The sequence below is a fragment of the Danio aesculapii genome, chromosome 7 (assembly GCF_903798145.1).
Source record: "Danio aesculapii chromosome 7, fDanAes4.1, whole genome shotgun sequence".
NCBI classification, from domain to species: Eukaryota; Metazoa; Chordata; class Actinopteri; order Cypriniformes; family Danionidae; genus Danio; species Danio aesculapii.
Window position 1 is genome coordinate 25196436 of NC_079441.1, and position 21625 is coordinate 25218060.

General features: G+C 38.5%; 1 protein-coding gene across 3 annotated transcripts in view; it reads left to right on the plus strand.

The window, feature by feature from the left end:
* The first annotated feature begins 1156 nt into the window (after positions 1-1156).
* Positions 1157-21625, plus strand: part of tspan18a (tetraspanin 18a) — a 58559-nt gene continuing 38090 nt past the window's right edge. For all 3 annotated transcript variants that reach the window (XM_056461421.1, XM_056461422.1, XM_056461423.1), the window contains exon 1: positions 1157-1347. The gene's annotated coding sequence lies outside the window, so the exon portion shown is untranslated. The remainder of the gene's footprint in view (positions 1348-21625) is intronic.

Below are 21625 nucleotides of genomic sequence, written 5' to 3' on the forward strand. Positions count from 1 at the left end.
GTATTATATGACTCATGTACAGTAGATCATAAAAATAGAGTCAATAGTAGGTTAACTTGTCAATCTTTTCTCTGAAGAAAAATACTATGGTCTTATGCAGTTTTTTTTTCACAAACCGTACAAATATTGGTTTAGTTTAAGTTAATTTACTCACCCTATGACCACCCAAGAAGCTGCTTTAGCTGAAATTGTGGTCCTTGATGATTCATGCAATACATTGACCCATACTGACACAAAAACATACACAGGCAAAACTAAATTAATAATTGTGATGATACAATGGTCTTATGAACCATAAAACTGTCTGGTCAAGAAACTAAACATTACTTACAAAGTTATTACCTTTTTATTTATAGCACTGGCAAATGGTCCTGAGTGTGTTCATGACAATCCGGAGTTAGAGATTCCTGCATAATGATGCACATCAAACATCTGTGAAAAGTCAGTCTTTCCATCTGAGATTTGTCTTGCAAACATAATCTTACATTTAAAATAGGTTACAACATACAAGATAAGCACAAATACATTTGAATTCAACAGCACTGTAAACAAACAGTGTTAGCTTATGTGCCATATTACTGTATGTATCATGTGACAGGAAGCTTGATTATCATCATTGTCATGAATACACTTACTGTACTACGGTTTGCCAAGGGTGTGGAATAAAAGTAATAGTCTATAATGCGTAAAGTGATGTTCAGTTTCTTGCATAGACCAATTAATTCTCCTCATAGGCTACAGGTAAAACCTCAGCTCCATTGCCAGAAGATTACCACAAGTATTACTGTACCTGTATGTTTTTTTTCTTCTAAACTCTGAATCTGTCATTAACAGTATATTGTATGAATTACCTGGGTTTCGGGGTAAACTATCCCTTTTAAAGCTTCCAGATGAAAAAGATAACTAAGGTGGTCAGAGGTAATTGGGTCTTAACTGGAAACTAAATGTTTTTGGAAACCATGCAGCTACTTTAACGGCACTATAACAGCGCCGGATATTTCCAGTTGTGTTATATAGGCTCTATATATACCAGTATAGGCGATATAACACCATTCGTCACCATTATGTGCAATATGAAGAATTAATGACAGGAGGCGTGAGGGTCTAGTATCCGCCCCTGGCCAATGTGTGTGGCTGAGCGCAATCATCACAGAGAGCACAGTGAAGTGTGGAGTCAGAGCAGAGCCGCTCACTGAATCACTGCAGTCGAGAGGAATGAATAAACCGGGCGAGAGATTCACACTGCGACTGAATGAGTCCTGAGGACGTTTTCATCTTCTTCTTCTTGGATAGCAGAGTTTTCGTCAAGTTTGTCTGCACTTAAGCGCGAGGATATTAGCAAACACGGTAGGTGTTTTAAATCCCCAGAAAACAGAACTGGACCCTGAAACAGCGGAGACGCGTTTATTTCTCATTGAAAGTTTTTTAGAGGGCATGGTGATGTTTTGCGATTACTAATCATAGGGTATGTTTGATAAAGTTGTGTCTTTTGGGTTCTTGTGCATCGATTAAACTTGATCCTAATGGTACTTTAGAAGAGAAGACTGTTTGAAGAAACAAATTACATTACGACTTTAAACGATTTTGGACTTTTGTTTTTGTTAAGTAATTGTTAAAATTATTCACATTGTTAACATTACCCATACTGTAGCTACAGCTACCCACAGGTGACATTACAGTCGGATTGTTTACAGGTTTAATCATCAGGTAACTTAGGCTAAATGAACTGCTATTCGTTTGAATTGAACAAAGTGGGAGTGGCCACGTGATATTAGTGTAATCTAAAAGTCATTTGCAATGTGTTTGGATTGGAAGATGGACGTCGGTTTTGTTTGTTGGCTTTGTTTTTTTCGCGTGTGTATTGGTTAACAGTCTCATTTGGCTGCCAAAACCTCACACATGCTTCTTCAGATTATGTTTTGTAGGCTATTTGAATTTAATCCATGCCTGTTTCTCCCTCAACATACTTGGAAATCACCAGCACAAGCATCAGCTGGGATTTTATATGTAAAGCAAGTTTGTTTGCACCCATTTTAGATGACATTACAAGTGTCAGAAGTAAGAATTTTTTAGATTGAGGTAAAGTTGGTTTATATTGTTTACCATGGTACTTTGAATATTCGGTCTGAAATCACATGTAAATATGACTTGAAAACAACATTAGCACTATTTGTTTGACTGTAAACAATGCTGTAGATAGTCATTGGCCGCTAATATCATTTCACTATTTAGAATTTGCTAGTAATATATTTGTGAAATATTATTAAGGAGAAAGTCAGAATGTGTGAATATAAAACTAACTTTACTTCATAATTGTTTAGGTATTTACATGCTGAGAATTAATCAGCTGAAAGTGGTCAATAGGATTTTGTGGCACATGCTAGCTTGCTATTGGTGCACTACACAGTGATCAAGGTCTGCTCAATCTTTACAATGGCTGCTTCATTATCTGGATAATCTTGACCACCTCATGACCATAAAATGTCCAGGTGGACCCTAATGAAGCAAGCTCCCAATGACCTCTACTCGACGTAATATCAGCACATCTACAATTATAAAATATTCAGGCTCAAACCATTGTAGGATCATTAAGAAGTGTCATAGTCATTCAGATCATAAACAATGATCATAATCGTTCACAAAATTATCTAGACTACAAACTATATTGGTCCATGAAATATTTTTTGTTCATCGAATTGTCAATTAAACCTACCATAAAACATCCGCGAATGTGATTCAAATTTGATTTCTCTTTGACTTCATATTCATTAATTGCCTGTTCAATCACACCCATTGAGACAATGAAAACATTCAGAATTTTCAGAATTTTATTTAGATGAAAACCCATCATATGCTTAGCTTTAAATGTCCCCGAAGTGCCACTTTTGCTGAACCCACCCTACCCAATGCTCTTTAGTATTCTTAATGTCTCTGCAATGTGTTGTCATTCACAACATTCCATCGCAAATCCCTGCTTCTAGAGACTGACTGGCCATTTAAACTTAAGATAGATGTCAGGAAAAATCCTTTTTAAAGCAGCAAGAGACATTATCCCTTGATATCTATCTGATATCTTTTACTATTCATCCTCTAGCTTTTAGTTAAGACCAGGAAAGCCACTTAAAAGAAGCAGTCACACAGGGGAGGAGCTGATTGGCAGGTGAGGGGCTGAATGTGGAGGCAGCAGGATTAACAGTGTCTGGAAAAAAAAGAGAAGAGAAGCTTGGCCAGGACCTGATTCCCCTTCAGTGATTAAACCGATTAAACATATTTACTGGGTAGAGAAATAGAGGGGCGTGGAGGGCTTGACATGTCAACACAAAGACTTTCCACCCTGTGTATATGCTATTTGCGACATAAAACCGATTTCACATATCTCCAACAGAAACAATGGCCCTATAAATCAGGCTCAGGCAGTTTAAGTCAATTATACAACCTGTCAGTTTTGAACAGTGTTGGATTTAGTAAGGCGTTGTGGCTGGCAGCGGGCACAGAAGAGCAGAACAGCAGTGCAGGCGCACCATTTGAGTGACAGTCTACATCAGTACACCTGTGATGACGGTTACTGTACAGAATTTAATGTCTACTGTCTATTTCCTTTACGTTGTTTGCAAACATGTTAATGCTAGGTTTCGACTATAGAGCATGTAGTTGCGGTTAAATGTCTGGTGTAGAATGTGGCATTACAGCAGAGTGTTGTTCATCTTTTCATGTCCTAAATACAGAAACCTGCTAGAATTGGTTCTGAATACATAACCTGTCTTTCTCTTGGTTAAAAGTCCTTGCATGTGTTGGATTTAGCTTTTTTTTTTATCTGCTTCAAAGCTGAGGTTGTAATTTTTTCAGCCTCCTGTTGTTTTAATCCTGTAGTATTCTTTCTTCTAAAAGAAAGGTGATGGTAGAATTAAGGCCATTATCGGCATTAACTTTCATTGCATCTGTCAGTTTCATAGCACTAATTCCATTCGCTGAAAGTACTGGCTTTTGTACTCCTTTTCCGTTGGGAGTACTGACAGAATATTTTGGTAGACCACTTGAATCTCAACAACGCCATCAAAACTAAGGGTCATGTTTATATGTTAAACATGGAAAACTTTTCATGCATTTTTTTGATCATTTACATGGCAAGAGAGTTTTAGAAGTCTGAAACTGGTAACATTTGAAAACCTTTTTCGTACACTGCAATTTTGTCATGCAGATGCATATTACATAGGAAGACTACAAGACTGCATTAGTGCTGCTATGTGGCACTGTCAATGTCTGACCTGACCTGCATGCATATGCTCTCAGAAATAAATGTACAGTACAAAAGCTGTCATTGGACTGGCACCCTTTCAAAAGGTACACTTTTGTATGGAAAGAGATCCATAATGGTACCTAAAGGCTTTATATTGTAGCTTACATATTAGTACCTAAAAAGTTTAACTTTTGAAAGGATAAGCCCCAGTGACAGCTTTTGTACAGTATTGTGTGTTTTTAATAGATTTTATGGATGTTTGTGATATTTTGAAAATGTTATGATCCTTATGTCAAAGTTTTTCAAAATCTCATAGGAAATACGCTCTATTTTCCAAGTTTATTGTGTTAAATGGGCCACATCCCACATAAAACTGAACTGGAATTTAAATGAAAGAAAGTGGAATCACAAATGTAGCTTAACAGAAATTTAGCGGGATGTCATAGTGACAAATAAATGCTTAGTAAACCTATGTAAACAATACAGAGGTGTTTAAATAGATTAAGAACAAGGTTCCATAGATGATGTTTCAAAGTAGGGCTGCACAATATATTGTTTCAGCATCGATATTGCAATGTGATCATTGGTAATAGTCACATCGCAGATTTGCAAAATTGAGTCTGTATTATGATTTATTATTTGTATGTGATTTAAAAAACATTAAGTCGTTAAAAATTGTACTGTTAGTTACTTTAATAATGATTCATTTTAATGAGTTATTTATATTTTTTATTATTCAATTACTGTACCTGAATACTGTTAAGCTGAATTTCCGCATTTGGACACGATTGTCGGAATACGCCCCCTTGTGGCAGTCATACAGAATTTTCAGTTTTGTCGTGCACCATGCGTCTGAAATAAAGGTGTCAGAATTTGGCATCAACAACATAAAAGCATTGATCCATCCTGCCTAGTATCAACAGTTCAGGTTGGTGGTGGTGGTGAAATGCTGTGGGTGATATTTTCTTGGCACACTTTGGGCCCATCAGTACCAATTGAGCATTGTGTCAACACCACAGCCTACCTGAGTATTGCTGACCATGTCCATCCCTTTATGACCACAGCGTACCCATCTTCCGATGGCTACTTCATAAAGTCATAAAGCACAAATCATCTCAGACTGGTTTCATGAACATTACAATGAGTTCACTGTACTTAAATGGCCTCCACAGTCACTAGAGCTTAATTCAGTTGAGTACCTTTGGAATGGGGTGGAAAGGGAGATTCGGTTGATGGATGTGCAGCCGACAAATCTGCAGCAACTGTTTGCTGCTATCATGTCAATATGGACCAAAATCTCTGAGGAATATTTCCAGCACCTTGTTAAATCTGTTCCTTGAAGAATTAAGACAGTTCTGAAGGCAAAAGGGGTCCAATCTGGTACTAAGGTGTACCTAATAAAGTGGCCGGTGAGTGTATATTGCAGAAAAACTAAATATTGCATTGTTAGATTTTTAAATCTATTTTTCTTGTCTGCCTGTAAGATTTATAAAACATTCCAACAATCTTTTAAGCAAAACTTCATCAAAGCGTTATCAAAGTTTAACTCGACAACTCTCATCTTCAGTTCATAATCATCTTTTACAGCTTATCATCATTTTAATATGACAATAGCAAATCTGCAGGCAGTTGACTTCTCAATTCAGATCCAGGAATTTATTTGGAATTTAAAAAGCTTTTTAAATCGCTCAACCCTGCATCATGCAACATGTCAGGGCATGTGCTTTCCTCACCAGGCCATGTCTCCAACAATAAAGAGTTCCTTTGTCCAGATCTCCACCTGTGAGCATTTGTGATGTTTCTTCCCCGCCACGATCAATAGCGACCCAGGAGATCCCAGATTTCAGCTTGTGAAGGCTGGGGCCATGGATTGAGGTCTCGTCTAGGCCCATCTGAAAGCCTTTTCAAGCATTGAAGCATCCATATGTGGTTGAGATTGTGGGTAAAGCTCACAGGTGTTCATTTCTACTTTCTAATTCGAGTCAGGGACCTGCACCATGCAGCGCATCGGCTAATTAGGAGGCAAAGAGAAGGGAGAAAATTTTGTTTCTCAATGAGGCAGTTCTATCATTCCCTGCCGCATGTATGTGTGTTGACTGGTGTCTTTGTGGGGAGTCACGATGAAGTGTCCAGGGACACGCAGTAGTCCCATCTGTTCCTGTTTTTCATCTGCAGTCACAGCCTTGCTGCTTTCTCTGAAGACTTAGGTTACGTTCACACAGCAGGCAAACGTGGCCCAAAGTACAATTTTTTTGCCCATGTGTGACTCAGATGTGTTTTTGTCACGACAGTGTGAAAAGCACAAGCCGCATGGAATCTGATCTTTTCAGTTCTGATTTGTGCCATGGTATTCAATCCTATGTGGATATGATGTATTGCAATAGACCCTAAGTGTGAACTGTTATGTCAGAATTTAGGCTACTTTCATCATGTTTCATAGACATGCATCATAATTCTGTATTGCATGACACCTTACTCCAGTATCTGTTTATTAACTCTTCATGAGTTCACTACAGTTGTGTGGTCAGTCTTGGCTGTTTTCTGGAGTGAAAGATCACAGTGGTGTGATCTGCTGCTAAATTCAAATCTGCTACCTCGAGGGCTGGCACAGAGCCAGAGAAAGCTGTGTCATAAGCTACGTTTTCATCCACCTATTTTTATGCTCATTTTGGACATGTCCATAAAAATAGGTGGATGGAAACACCAAGATGCGCATAAATTTTGAAAATGCACAAAAAAACATATGCGCATAACTGAGTAGGATACACTTTTTATTCGATTAGAAAATATGCGCATAAACTACAATGGAAACACTTTTACTGAACAAGTTCCAGTATGCGCAATAAAAAAGGTCATGTGATGATAAAAATGTGTGTAAATATATAAACCAACCGACTGAGCACATTGTAAGACATCTGAAATTCTGTTTTGGTCATTCTAAAACACCTTAACCATTTCAGTATTAGTGTTATCATATTATTATTGACCTCCAGAACTGTCAAGAGTGTCTGTGCTCCGCATCTCACACCTTAAAATGCCACCACACGTTTATTGCGTGTCGGTTTCGTCTTCTGAGGCGCAAGTCATGTATTAAACAAAGAAAATATTCACACAGCTTCTTCTACCACAGAAAATTCCGTTTTTACTGTCAATATTTGGTGTCAGTTAGTCAGGAAGTGACGATTTTGTTGTCTTTGACTACTTTGATGGTTAATGCTGCTTTATTCGCACATCTTAAATGCAATATTCCAGTTAAAGTTAATTCGCACCTTTGGATGGAAACATAGCTATTAAAAGCTTGTCATCGATCACAAATTATTGTTTTCAACGACATAACATTTATTTTAGGTTTCAGACATTGAAATAAACATTAGTACTAGCAATGAAACCATTTATAGTTCTTAAAATACACCATATCTTTCTGCAAGATCATTAGTCATAATTATATTAAACAATCTTTACACATCATAGAGTATTCACATTTTGTAAGTAATTAGAAAGTTTGCGCTGTGCGTAGTTGGGCACAGTGTGATCGGTAGTTTACTGATCAAACAAAAATATACAACTAATGCAAGAATTTAAAGACCACTTGAACATTCATGTTTTTGCGTAAAACTAAATTATAATATTGAGTTCACACTTAGTTATTGCTTGATACAATTTGCAGATTTGGCATACTGTCCCAGGAGAGAACGCTGAGCTCGGAGATACTTTAGCCTAGGCCTCCCGCTTGGTCTTGTAGCATGACAGGAGGTCTGCGATGAGGTAGGTCTCGAGAGCTCCCCATGGTAAAGGAGGAAAAGGGGGAGATAGGGCGGATGGGGGGATTCTTTAAAACGAAGATAAGGAAGGTAGGATAAATGGGCTTATTTATTGGAGGCTAAAATTCACCTGGTTGGTCTAGCAATGATATGTTATTGGACTAGCAGTGAAAACTGATGCGAGACCAGACACGATCAATCATATCACATGCTCCTCTCGAAATTAGTTTATAAAACCTCATTAAATGATATAATATTTTGTGCACTACTGATAATGTTTTTGGGAAGATTTAAAATTAAAATGTGGTATTTTAGAGGAGTTTTAGCTTAAATATTGTTAGGCAGCACAAGGCAAGGCAAGGCAAGGCAAGTTTATTTATATAGCACATTTCATACACAGTGGCAATTCAAAGTGCTTTACATAAACAGGAATAAAAGAAACAATTATAAGAGAAATAAAAACAAACATAAAAATGGTAAGAATAAAAATAAAATAAAAGCTGATAAAATGTGTTATAAAAGAATTAAAAAGAAGAGAAAAACATAGTAGTCGGACGTAGCACAGTGCTCATTCAGTAAAGGCACAGCTAAACAGATGTGTTTTCAGTCTTGATTTGAATGTGCCTAATGTTGGAGCACATCTGATCATTTCTGGAAGCTGATTCCAGCAACGAGGGGCGTAGTAGCTGAAAGCCGATTCACCCTGCTTTGACTGAACTCTTGGGATTTCTAATCTATTTGATCCTAAAGATCTGAGTGATCTGTTAGGTTTGTATTCAGTGAGCATATCTGTAATGTATTGAGGTCCTAGGCCATTTAGTGATTTATAGACCAGTAATAATACTTTAAAATCTATTCTGAATGTAACTGGGAGCCAGTGTAAAGACCTGAGGACAGGTGTGATGTGCTCTGATTTCCTGGTTCTGGTCAGAATTCTGGCCGCAGCGTTCTGGATGAGCTGCAACTGTCTGACTGTCTTTTTGGGAAGGCCAGTGAGGAGGCCATTACAGTAATCCACCCTGCTGCTGATAAAAGCATGAACAAGTTTCTCTAAGTCTTCACTGGAAACAAAGCATCTAATTCTTGCAATGTTTTTGAGATGATAGTATGCTGATTTACTAACTGCTTTGATATGACTATTGAAACTCAGATCTGACTCCAGAGTCACACCAAGATTCTTGACCTTATTTTTTGTTGTTTGACCCTTAGAGCCAAGGTACGCATTCACCTTGAGAACCTCATCTCTGTTCCCAAACGCAATGACTTCAGTTTTCTCTTTGTTTAACTGAAGAAAGTTTTGGCACATCCAATTGTTAATTTCATCAATGCATTGGCAGAGGGTGTCAATGGGGCTGTAGTCATTAGGCAGTAAGGCTAGGTAGATCTGAGTGTCATCAGCATAGCTGTGGTAGGAGATTTGGTTCTTTCTCATTATTTGGCTCAGAGGGAGCATATAAAGGTTGAACAGGAGTGGTGCCAGAATCGAGCCTTGTGGGACTCCACATGTCATGGGTGTCCACCCTGACCTATGGTCACCTATACTGACATAGTAACCTCTTCCTTCAAGGTAAGATCTGAACCATTTGAGGACCGTCCCAGACAGCCCAACCCAGTTTTCCAGCCTATCCAGAAGTATGCTGTGATCGACAGTGTCAAATGCAGCACTGAGATCGAGCAGTACCAGCACTGTTAGTTTGCCTGAATCTGTATTTAGGCGGATGTCATTGATTATCTTTATAAGGGCGCTCTCTGTACTGTGATGTGGTCTGAAACCAGATTGAAAATTGTCCAAACACCCCTTGTAGTTTAGGAACTTGTTAACCTGGTTAAAAACAAGTTTTTCAATGATTTTGCCAATGAAAGGGAGATTTGAGATGGGCCTGTAATTGCTCAATATGGTGTTATCCAGGTTGCTCTTCTTCAAGAGGGGTTTAACAACTGCAGTTTTAAGTGAGTTAGGAAAAATCCCCGAGAGAAGTGAAGCATTTACCACTTTTAGAAGATCTATTTCTAAGCAGGTAAACACCGTTTTAAAGAATGATGTGGGGAGCGTGTCAAGACTGCAGGTTGATGTTTTCATAACTTGCACGATCTCTTCTAAGATTTTGCCATTAATTGCCATGAAATCGGACATAATGTCTGATTTCTTAAGTTGTGGTTGAGCTAGTCTGACGTCGACACAATTTGGCTGATTGGATGAGCTGATTGCCTTTCTGATATTATTGATCTTGTCAGTAAAGAAATGAGCAAACTCATTACATTTGCTTTCAGAGAGTAGCTCACTGGGAATCCGACTGGGGGGGGTTGTGAGTTTCTCTATCGTTGCAAAGAGTTTACGAGCATTGTTTACGTTGCTGTTTATAAGGCTTGAAAAGAAAGTCTGCCTAGCAGTTTTTAGTTCCATATTAAAAGCACGAAGACTGTCTTTATAGATATTATAATGGACTACTAGTTTCGTCTTTCTCCACATACGCTCAGCTTTTCTGCACTGTCTTTTCGTCATTTTTAATTTTGGGGACTTAGTCCAAGATCCCCTTTGGCTGCTAGTTATATTCTTGGCTTTAACAGGAGCAATGTCATCTATGACATTCTTAACTTTAGAATTAAACAAATCAAGGAGAGAATCAACAGAGTCTGCAGATATACTTGGTGCTAGCGATATGGCCTTCATAAACTGCTCATTAGTGTTCTCATTTATGCATCTCTTTCTGACAGAGACAGATCTGTCTTTAATAGCTGGAGTGATCAATATATCAAAGAAAATACAGAAATGATCAGATAGTGCAACATCCTTAACAACAGTTGATGAAATGTGTAAACCCTTAGTTATAAGTAGATCAAGAGTGTGTCCACGATTGTGTGTGGGTCCTTGAACATGCTGAGTCAGATCAAAAGTGTTCAAAACAGTCATCAGTTCTTTTACAGCATTGATTTCTGGATTATCAATGTGAATATTAAAATCCCCAGCAATGGTAAAATAGTCAAATTCAGAGGTTACTAATGATAACAGCTCTGTAAAATCATCAATAAAAACTGGAGAATATTTTGGAGGTCTGTAGATAATGATCAGTAAGATACGTGGAGCACCTTTTAGTGCTATACTCAGATATTCAAAAGACAAAAAGTCACCAAATGACACTTGTTTACACTCATAGACATCTTTAAACAGGGCAGCAATGCCTCCACCTCTCCTATTGGCTCTGCAAACACTCAAAAAGTCAAAGTTTAAAGGAGCTGTTTCATTCAGAACTGCTGCACTACAGCTGTCATCTAGCCAAGTTTCATTTAAAAGCATAAAATCAAGGCAATTTGAGCTGATAAAATCATTGACTAAAAGTGACTTATTGTTGAGTGATCGGATGTTTAAAAGTGCTAACTTAACAGTTTTAGCTGTTTTTGCTACAGTAGTCTCAGATTTATATTTAATAGACACAAGATTTGAGTGATTTGCTATACGGCCTGAAAAAGTCTTCGGTTTTCTGTCACGTAATACAACACATATATGTGTAGAGAAAGCTACAGGCACACTGGGTTCCTGCTTGTTCTGTAAACATCTGATAAAGACACTGTTATCTAAGCAGGCACCCGAGACACATCATGGAGAGCAGTTTTGTTCACCAGCTGAGGATGGTGCGTTGTTGTTTGGGCCCTGGCGGTGGGGCAAATGTCGGAGGGCTCTTCCACGTGGGCTCAGAGGTGGTTGTGGAGCAGGCCGCTTTTTGGTTGGTAACTGGGGGCTTGCGGCGATGGAGTGTGAAAGTTTAGTTCCAGCATGCACCAGTTCCTCCATCTTTTTTGAGAAACCCAAGAGAGGCGAGCAAGGTGATAATGGGAACGTGTCTGGCGACAGAGGCTGTGGCTCTGGAGATTCTGGGTGCTGAAATATGTTTTCCTGGGTGTTTTCCTGAGGATCATTTTTTAGTGACGAGACATGATGCTGTTCTGATGCGTCACAGTCTGTCTGTGTTGAGCAGAGGGCCAGCGATAGTGTCTCTATCAACAGTGGGTGTTTTGGCTGCGTGGCGTTATCACTGTCCTTGGGTGATGCGTCAACCCCAAGTCCACTCGGGAGCTGATTTGAGGTCTTGTGGTCGTCCGGACAGATGCTAGGTGTGTATGTGCCATTTGGATTGAGGTCAGTGGCACATACAGCTGATGGATGATGGAGGGAGAAGAAGATATTGTCCTTTAGCACCTTTGCACCAAGTTTGTTTGGCTGAAGGCCGTCTGATGTCAACAGTTGTCTTTGGTTCCAGAAGAGATTGAAGTTGTCAATAAAATTCAGTCCTTTCCTGTTACATGCTTTCTGCAGCCATACATTTAGACCAAGCAGCCGTGAAAACATGTTAGTCCCTCTTGCAGGGAGTGGTCCACTGATGAACGGCTGAATTTTCACTCTTTCAACTGTTTCCAAGAGCTCACAGAAATCTCTCTTGAGCAGTTCTGACTGTTCCTTCCGAATATCATTCTTCCCCACATGGATGATAATCCGTTTTGCAGTCTTGTGCTTCTTCAGAATTTCCTTAAGTTCTTTGTTTACATCAGAAACTGTTGCATGAGGGAAGCAGTATGTCATTGTAGATTTGCTCCTAAAATTCCTGATTATTGAATCTCCTACAACTAGTGTTCTTATCTCAGGTGCGATCGGAGCAGAATGCCGCTGTCTAGTCGGCCTTGAGCCTCTGTTCCATGCAGAGTTAGCTGCTGAGTCATGCGATCTCTGTCTGACTGCATTTGGGGATTCTTCACCCATATTACTCAGTACTTCATATCTGTTCTCAAGCTGTATTTGAGTCCGAGCTGTATTTGGGGTAGAGGACGCTAATGCGGCAGCATATGATCTGACCCCACGAGTACCCTTTGGTCTCGCACCTTGTTTATGCCAATGCTCATTTTCCACAGTTTTAATCTGTTTTTCAGTGCTCCAAATAGTGGTAGGAATAGATTTATGGGACTCACTGGCTATTTGCTGTGAGCGTCCACAATGACGCTGCAGTTCTGGTTGGATCGCAAGTAACTTTGTTTCAAGAACTGCAATCTTTTGTAGAAGTTTGTGGCAGTTTGTACAGCAGTGAGAATCTGAATTAATCCGATCCAGAGGCATTTTCACAGCCGTGTTTTCCCGTCTCAGGAATGTGAGCAGCTGATAGCTGGTAGCGGGAGGATTGTTTAGACGATAATTCCCCTCTTGTTAGTAAAGCTATATTCCAGAAAGTTTGTAGAATCGATGCTGATCTTCAAGCTGTGTCGTTTGAGCACTGTGCTGATAGGCTCAAGTTAAAATTAGGGTTTAAGATATAAAAGCAAGTGAGCAGAGAGCGGAGCAGTAGGCAAAGACGTCCGAACAGTAGCGAAGCAGGAAGTATTAAAGCACAATACTAAAGTGTGGAATTAGTGTGGTGGAATTACATGAATTAAATGAAAACACGTCATTGTTGCAAAATTCTCTGAATTTCCAGCCTGATCTCACGAGAAAACGTAAGTATTTTATGTTTTGTCAGTTTAGTGGCTAATTCGTTTGAATTCGTACAAGTTCAGTCGTACAAAATTGTAAGATTTTTAAAAAGGAGGCATGGCACCTAACCCCACGCCTAAACCCAACCGCCATTGGGGGATGAGCAAATCGTACTAAATTGTATGAATTAGATCGTACGAATTCATACGAATAAGCCACTAAATCAAAAAGTTAGGAATTGCTGTGAGATTGTGTTGGAATTCAATTGTATTAAATATGGCAAAGATGTCAATTTTCATCACTTTTGGCCACTACTGTACTTCTGCAGTACTCTCTTTTGTTTGTCAGACTTCTAAACTTGCTCACTTGCTGAACTAAAATTCTTGTTTTATCAAAAAAAGATAAAGGACCATTAGCTCCACATTTTAAAGTCAGTTACAATAGTCGCAGACGTCCTTGCCGGCGTCTGCAGCAAACTGAACAATGGCCAGGTGGTGCCAGAAAGCCTTCTGTCAAAAACACTTTGATACAGCAAGAAATTTAGCATGTAATATCAAAGCGCTATGAATAATGTCCCTGTCTAATTGTTTTCTTCAACAGACCTTTTTCAGTATTCGCAAAAATTAATTTCCAGTGAAATGAGTTTTGTATATCACTGTACATCTCCCAAAGCTAAGAAGTAATTAACTTGGAAGCCTCAAATCCCTAACTCCCCCATGTTGGCCCATAGAACTGGTTAGCAAACTGAAGATGGGAAAGAAAATTGTTGTCAGATAGATTTTTAATTTATTTTTTGCAATTGACAGTGAATCAGTGTGTTTTGAATGCTATAGTGACTATGAAGGAGTGCTAGTGTACCAGTGGGGTTTATTTAATATGTTGTATGATTGGACTATTAACTACAGTATGAATATTCTTAGAGCGGTAATATTATTAGTTCCTTTATTAATCAACTTATCCAGCCTTTTTTTTTTGTAGAGAATGCCCTTCCGGCTGCAACCTATCACTGGAAAACACCCATGCACTCTAATTCACACACATACTCTACGAACAATTTAGCTTACCCAATTCCCCTATAGCGCATGTCTTTGGACTTGTGGGGGAAACCAGAGCACTCAGAGGAAACCTACACGAACACAGGGAGAACATGCAAACTCCACACAGCCAACTGACCCAGCCGAGGCTCGAACCAGCGACCTTCTTGCTGTGAGGCGACAGCAGTAAAATAAAATTAATTACAGTATTAATTAATTAAAAACAAACAGGCGGTTCATTCCGCTGTGGCGACCACCGATTAAAAAAAGAGACTAAGCAGAAAAGAAAATGAATGAACAAAAAAACACAAATCTTCTAAATATTCATTTAATTCCTCTCATGTCAAAATTGACATTTCAACATCATTATTCAAGTCTTGAGTGTTACACAAGCCCTCAGAAATGAGTTAATATGTTGTTTTTGTACTGTTTTTGTTTACCTGATTTTTTTATATAAAGTGTGCTGTGAAAGTCACAGCTTAATAGGGTGCAGTTTAATGCTTTGACTTCTTTATTTGTCCTGCTAGTAACTGGTCTCTGGTTCCCTTGACAACTACAATAGAGACAATTGTGTTTGCTTTTAGATTATTTGGTTTTAGATCGTTTAGACTGTTGTTTGTTTACATCAGCGTTAAAGAACAAGTTCACTTTTAACATTATTTTCACATTAGGACTAGACTATGCAAAACATTTTTTTCTGTTAACATGAAAGTTGAAGGACAGCACGGTGGCTCACTGATTAGCACTGTCACAACAAGAAGGTCGCTGGTTTGAGTCCCGGTTGGGCCAGTTGGCATTTCTATGTGGAGTTTGCATGTTCTCCCAGTGTTTGCGTTGGTTTTCTCCAAGTGCTCCGGTTTCACACACAGTCCAAAGACATGTGGTATAGGTGAATTGAATAAACTAAATTGGTCGTTGTGTGTGCGTGTGTGTGTGTGTGTGTGTGTGTGTGTGTGTGTGTGAATGAGTGTATGGGTGTTTCCCAGTACTGGGTTGCAGCAGCAAGGACATCCGCTGCGTTAAACATATGCTGGAATAGTTGGCGATTCATTCTGCTGTTGCGACCTCTGAATTAGAGACTAAGCCGAAGGAAAATGAAGGTTGAAATATACACAACATTTGAACATATTCAGATATTAATTTGATTTGTTTTCGCATTATTGAACTGTTTTGGAAATCAGCAGATCCTATGCTAGTCTGGTACCTGTAAACCACAAAGCTGGGCATTTTTTCTCTTGTTATTAAATGTGGTAATTGCTATTTTTTTTAACAGCAAGCTTCATGAAAGCAGGAGCAATGATTGTTTTGCATAAGTGTGCTGCATATTTTTATTACGTTTTTTGAAGTTGTTTTTTGGTAATTATTCTGAAATTAAGTGTAGTTCGATGATTTGTAAAAAAATGTTGACCATATGATAAAATGCATCTGCACTGTCCAATACTGATGATTCATTTTGTATTATGCTTAATATAGCTGTTAAAAATCTTTACTTCTTTGTATTGAAATATAAAGACTGTGGGCGTCACGGTGGCGCAGTGCTTGGCACTATTGCCTCACAACAAGAAGGTCATTGTTGGAGTCCCGGCTGGGTCAGTTGGCATTTCTGTCTGGAGTTTGCATGTTCTCCCCGTGTTCATGTGGGTTTCCACTAAAGACATGTGGTGTAGGTGAATTGGGTTAACTAAATGGTCAGTAGTGCATGTGTCTGAATGAGTGTGAATGGATGTTTTCTTAGTGATAGGTTGCAGCTGGAAGGGCATCCACTGCGTAAAAAATATGCTGGATAAGTTGGCGGTTCATTCTGCTGTGGCGACCCTTGATGAATAAAGGGACTAAGCCGAATAACAATGAATGAATGAGAAAATGAAAATCAATTATTGTTAATAAATGGATGCGTGAAGTTTGAATAGAATGTTTTATTCTTTTTAATTTGTATTTTTTATATCAGGGGCTTTGTTCTTTATTGTTATTCTTTATTATAAAGTAATTTTAATAGCACAATGAAAAATTTCTCAAAAATCTCAATGAATCTCAAACTTCTCTCACGAGTGTCATTCGCACCTGCTATTCTCGCGTAAATCCAACAGGGGCCACTGTCGACTGACTGTTTGACTGACTGACTGATCGACTGACCCACCCTCCTCCTTCCCTAAACCCAACCAATAGTATTTTCAAAAGCACAGATTCACCCGAGTGGTATGTTGGAAAAATTAGTTCGACAAAAAAAATGGGAAGCTGCTAGATTAATTCATCACTTGATAAATTATTTTGAGATAATCTTACTTAATCACTTTAATTAATATAACTTTTTTTTTCAGTGGAATGAAAAATGCTGTTTCAATTTTGGTCAATAACTTCTTTTGCCTTATCAGGCATCTGTCATTTCCCCAAATCAACACCATCAGTCTCTCCACAATCCTCTGGTCTGTGGCTCAGTAATGCTCCCAGCCTCCATAATTGTCCAATTTTTTATAACCTAGCAATGTGAAAACGGCAGAACTCACAAGATTATTGCAGCATAAGCTCGCTTCTCGTTCTCTCTATCTGCACTTTGCTTTTACAGTGTGCTTTTCAATATGCACAGCCTTCTTGTTTATCTCTACATGAAAACAAAATCACCTTTAATTCCAAATTGGCCCCCGTTGGTAACTAAAGTCATATTAAAATAATAAAAAAAACACATCTAAACTCCATATGCTTAAAATAAGAGCAGAAAAAAGGAGGATTAAGGGAGAGAAGCTGCTCTCCACAATTCATTAAACACACTGCTTTACCGCTGTTCACTGTGTCCTACTGTGCTCTAATAGAAACCGAGCTTCATGTTGGTGAAGAGAAACTCTTTGTAATAATCTAGAGGGCCAGATGGCTTGATTGTGAGGGATCTTGGCCCAAACACAAGCCACATTATGCACCGGTCCTTCACGAATCCTGCAGAAATTGGAGCGTAGGTGCAATGACCTTATCATTTCAGTCATAGCTCTGCGTTTGTGAATGTGATGATGTTTATTGATTCTTATGGTGGCTGCGGCCATGAATTGTGAACCTAATCTAATGTTTTGAATTTGCAATTATGAAGTGATGTGAACTCTCTCCCAGAGTCCATTTATTAGGTAGACGCTGTTTGCTTTAAGGCTTTGCAAAGTGAAATCAGAGCCACTGCTTTTGACCAGTGCTGTAATAAATCACTTCAACTCCCTCAGGAGGTTCGGACATCTCAGACAGTGAAACATGGGGTAGAAATGTGGCCATGCAGTAAATAAGCCAAAGAATCTGTGTCTGTGATTTTTCCTTTTAGGTAATGCCTCTTTGTCTTTTTCAGGTATCTCATGGTTACTATTTTAATCTTTCACACTGGTGTCAATTTCAAAGTGGTATGAAAATGAATGAGTTATTTTTCTGCTTCAGTGCTGTTCTGCAACCTGTCACTATTTCATGCTTATTCACTTGTGATGCGAGCGTAATATGTGTGTAAATATCTATAATGTCAGTGTAGGAAAGTAATCCTGCCTTCTGAAGACTTTCTGGACTAATGACTGCTGTTTAGTTCCTATAGGGGGCGTTTAGGTGGCTCAGTGGTTAGCACTCTCGCCTCACAGCAAGAAGGTCGCTGGGTTAAGTCCCAGCTGGGCCAGCTGGCATTTCTGTGTGGAGTTTGCATGTTCTCCCCGTGTTCGCATGGGTTTCCTCTGGGTACTCCAATTTCCCTCACAGTCCAAAGATGTGTGGTAATGGTGAATTGGATGAACTCATTTGTCCATAGTGCGTGTGTGTGTGTGTGTGAATATGAGAGCGTATGGGTGTTTCTCAGTACTGGGTTGCGACTGGAAGGGCATCTGTTACATAAAATATATGCTGGAATAATTGGTGGTTCATTCCGCTGTGGTGACCCCTGATAAATAAAGGGACTAAGCTGAAGAGAAGTGGAGGAATGAATATTTCCTATAGGAGCATTGGACTGATTTGATGCAACATTATTGTAATATATTTATGTGCTATTTATGATATATTTAGTTTGTTTGTGAAATGTTTTTGTTAATTTGACAATACTGAATTGAAATGATACTTTAATAAGAATTTAACACTCATGCTTGGTTTTATGCATTCTTTACTTTTTTTAAAACCCATTATTCTGGAGGATTTACTCCTGAAGTGCAGAAAATGTGGATTAATATCAGGCTTAAGGAGGTCTATAATATCAGGACATTATCAATTGGTATTTTTTAGAGAACAGAAACTGTATTATGACTAATAGCGGAATATAAACGTAAGATGTCTGATATATTCAGAACAAAGAAATGACAGCAATGCATTTCTGTGGTCTGAGGTGAGGATTTGCAAGTTTCTTGAGAATCCTTTCTGAAAGATAATATAAAAAAAATTTATCTGGCTATTTATCAGATGGAATAAAATGAAAGAAATAATTTATATATCAATCTAAAACTCTGACATTACAGCTAATTAAATCATGTACTTTATTTTCAATAATCATACTGTGATTGTTATTTAGCTGTAATTAATTATTTGATTAATTGTGAAGCCTTTGCACATCTGTTCAACTGTTGGTAACTCAAATGTCTAAGCAGCCATGGCAATCAGCCATAGTCAAGATGATCTATGAAGACGAAGTTCAAACTGGGCATCAGAATAGGGAAGAAACAGCCACATATAGGGGTTACAGAGAATGACCTGAAAAAGAGAAAATATCCAGTGTATCCAATTTTGTGTAGGGATGCACCGATATGAAAATTCTGGGCTTGTACTTTCTTGCATGTACTTTGCCGAAAACCAAAACCAAGAATTAATAAATTCATTTTTCTTCGGCTTAATCCCTTTATTAATCTGGGGTCGCCACAGCGGAATGAACCAACAATTTATCCAGCATATGTTTTACATAGTGGATGCTGTTCCAGCTGCAACCCAGTACTGGGAAACACCCCCACACACACAGCCAATTTAGTTTATTCAATTCACCTATACCGCATGTCTTTAGACTGTGGGGGGGGAAACCGGAGCACCCAGAGGAAACCCACACGAACATGGGGAGAACATTCAAACTTCACACCGAAATGCCAACTGACTCGAACCAGCGACCTTCTTGCTGTGAGGCGACAGTTAACTACTAAGCCACCTTGTTGCCACCAAAACCAAGAATGATTTGTAGTAATTATTATTTTATTAACTCAATAACTCAGATTGTACTGATTTAAAAAACTTGACTTGATGATAGTTTAATATTAAACTAGCAGCACAGCATAACCCTTTTTTGGCCTCGTATTTTCGGCTAATTCTCTTTCAGCTGAAATCCCCATTTTATGACTATAATTTTCAGCGACAGAAAATTCAGTGCATCCCTAGTTTTGTGGGTTGTTTGTGCCAAAGGAGGATAACCAGACTGGTTTAAGCCTATAAAAAAGAGACAACAGAAGGGCATTTCTGAACGCACAACCCATCAAACCTTTAAACAGTTAAGCAGACGGCCACACTAGTGCCACATCTGTCGACTAAGAGCAGCAAACTAAGGCTATAGTTTATGCAAAAATTGAACAACAGAAGAAAAAAAAAGTTTGTCTGGTCTAATGGGTCTCGATTTCTGTGAAGACGTTTTATTGTAGGGTCATGGTTTGGTGCAACATGGATCAACAGTTTATTTTTGTTTTGTTGTAATAGTGTGTGAAGGTGTTTCTTCACACACTTTGGGACTCTTGCAGGCAATTGTGCATCATTTAAATCCCACAGCAAAACTGAGAATTGTTTCTAACCATGAGAGTCACTTTATGACCACAGTATTGCCATCTTTTCATGGTTATTTCCAGCAGGATAATGTCCCACGTCACAAAGCTCAATTCATCTCAGACTGGTTTCTTCAACACCACAATCAGTTCCATCACTTCCGTCAATTGGTGGAATTTTGATTTCTTGCCACTGCCTCCTCTTGATTGGTTAGGCTCCTATTCAGCGTATCATCTTTCAACAGGTCTCAATCCATGAGAAATTCTAAATTTCCAAATTCTACAAGAAAATGTATTTCCCATTTGAATCTAAACCATGTGAAAGTAGTTGTCATTTAATTAATTAATTTATTTATTCATTCATTTTCCTTTCGTCTTAATCCCTAAATTATCAGGGGTCGCTTCAGCTGAATAAACTACCAGGTTAAAATAGTTCCTAAGGTAAAAGTCCAACCTGGTACAATCTAGGCGTACCTAATAAAGTGGCTGCTTCTGAAATTATAGGAAAAGATTTACCAGTGCTACTTTTAAATGATAATTCCAGTATGGGTTTGACGGAGCAGCAAAGAAAGATCTGGTTGGCAGGACTAACATCTGCAAAAAAGATAACTGCGCAAAGATGGCTCCCTCCACATTTTTTATTCATTAGGCAGTGGCTATTTCTGTTTTATGATATAATATTGTTATATATGATATAATATTGTTAATATGGCTTCCAACAGCCATAATAAATAAAGCTAGAGCCTCAACTCTTGATGCATGGAAAATGGCTGCAGACAAACTGGCAGAAAGACTCATGGATCATAGAAAGTAATGTGCAACAACCTGAATCTTTACATCTCTGATAGTCTATGTGGATTTCTACTTACATTTGTTAGTGTATTGCTATGTGTGTATGGATGTATATACAGGATGTACATGTTTGTGTATTTTTGTAGGTATGTGTGTACGGATATGTATATGTGTATTATTTTCTGTAATGTTATAGACTGTAAATATACCCTAGTTATTTGTCTTGATTGCAATGCTTTTTGTGGGATGGCATGGACTTTGTCATCACTGGGGGGTGGGGTGGATGTTTTTCTGGTTGGGCTGGGGGGCGTTGAGGAGTGGATCTTGCTTTGTTTATTGGAAAGAAAATTGTAAAAATGTGAGACCACTCACATGTAAAATCAATAAAAATTTGATCACAAAAAAATAAAGTGGCTGCTGTGGGTATTTTGACAGAATTCAGTCTCACCATGAATGGGCTGGTCAAAAGATGTCGGAACATTTTCTCCCTCGAAGTCTTTGTATATTGACATAAATTGAGTTCAACAGCTGGCCCACAAGTCAACTTCACTATAGGGAAAGACCCTGGTGCTTTTGAATGAATGGTCCATCCCTGGATGTTTCTAAGTATCATTTAT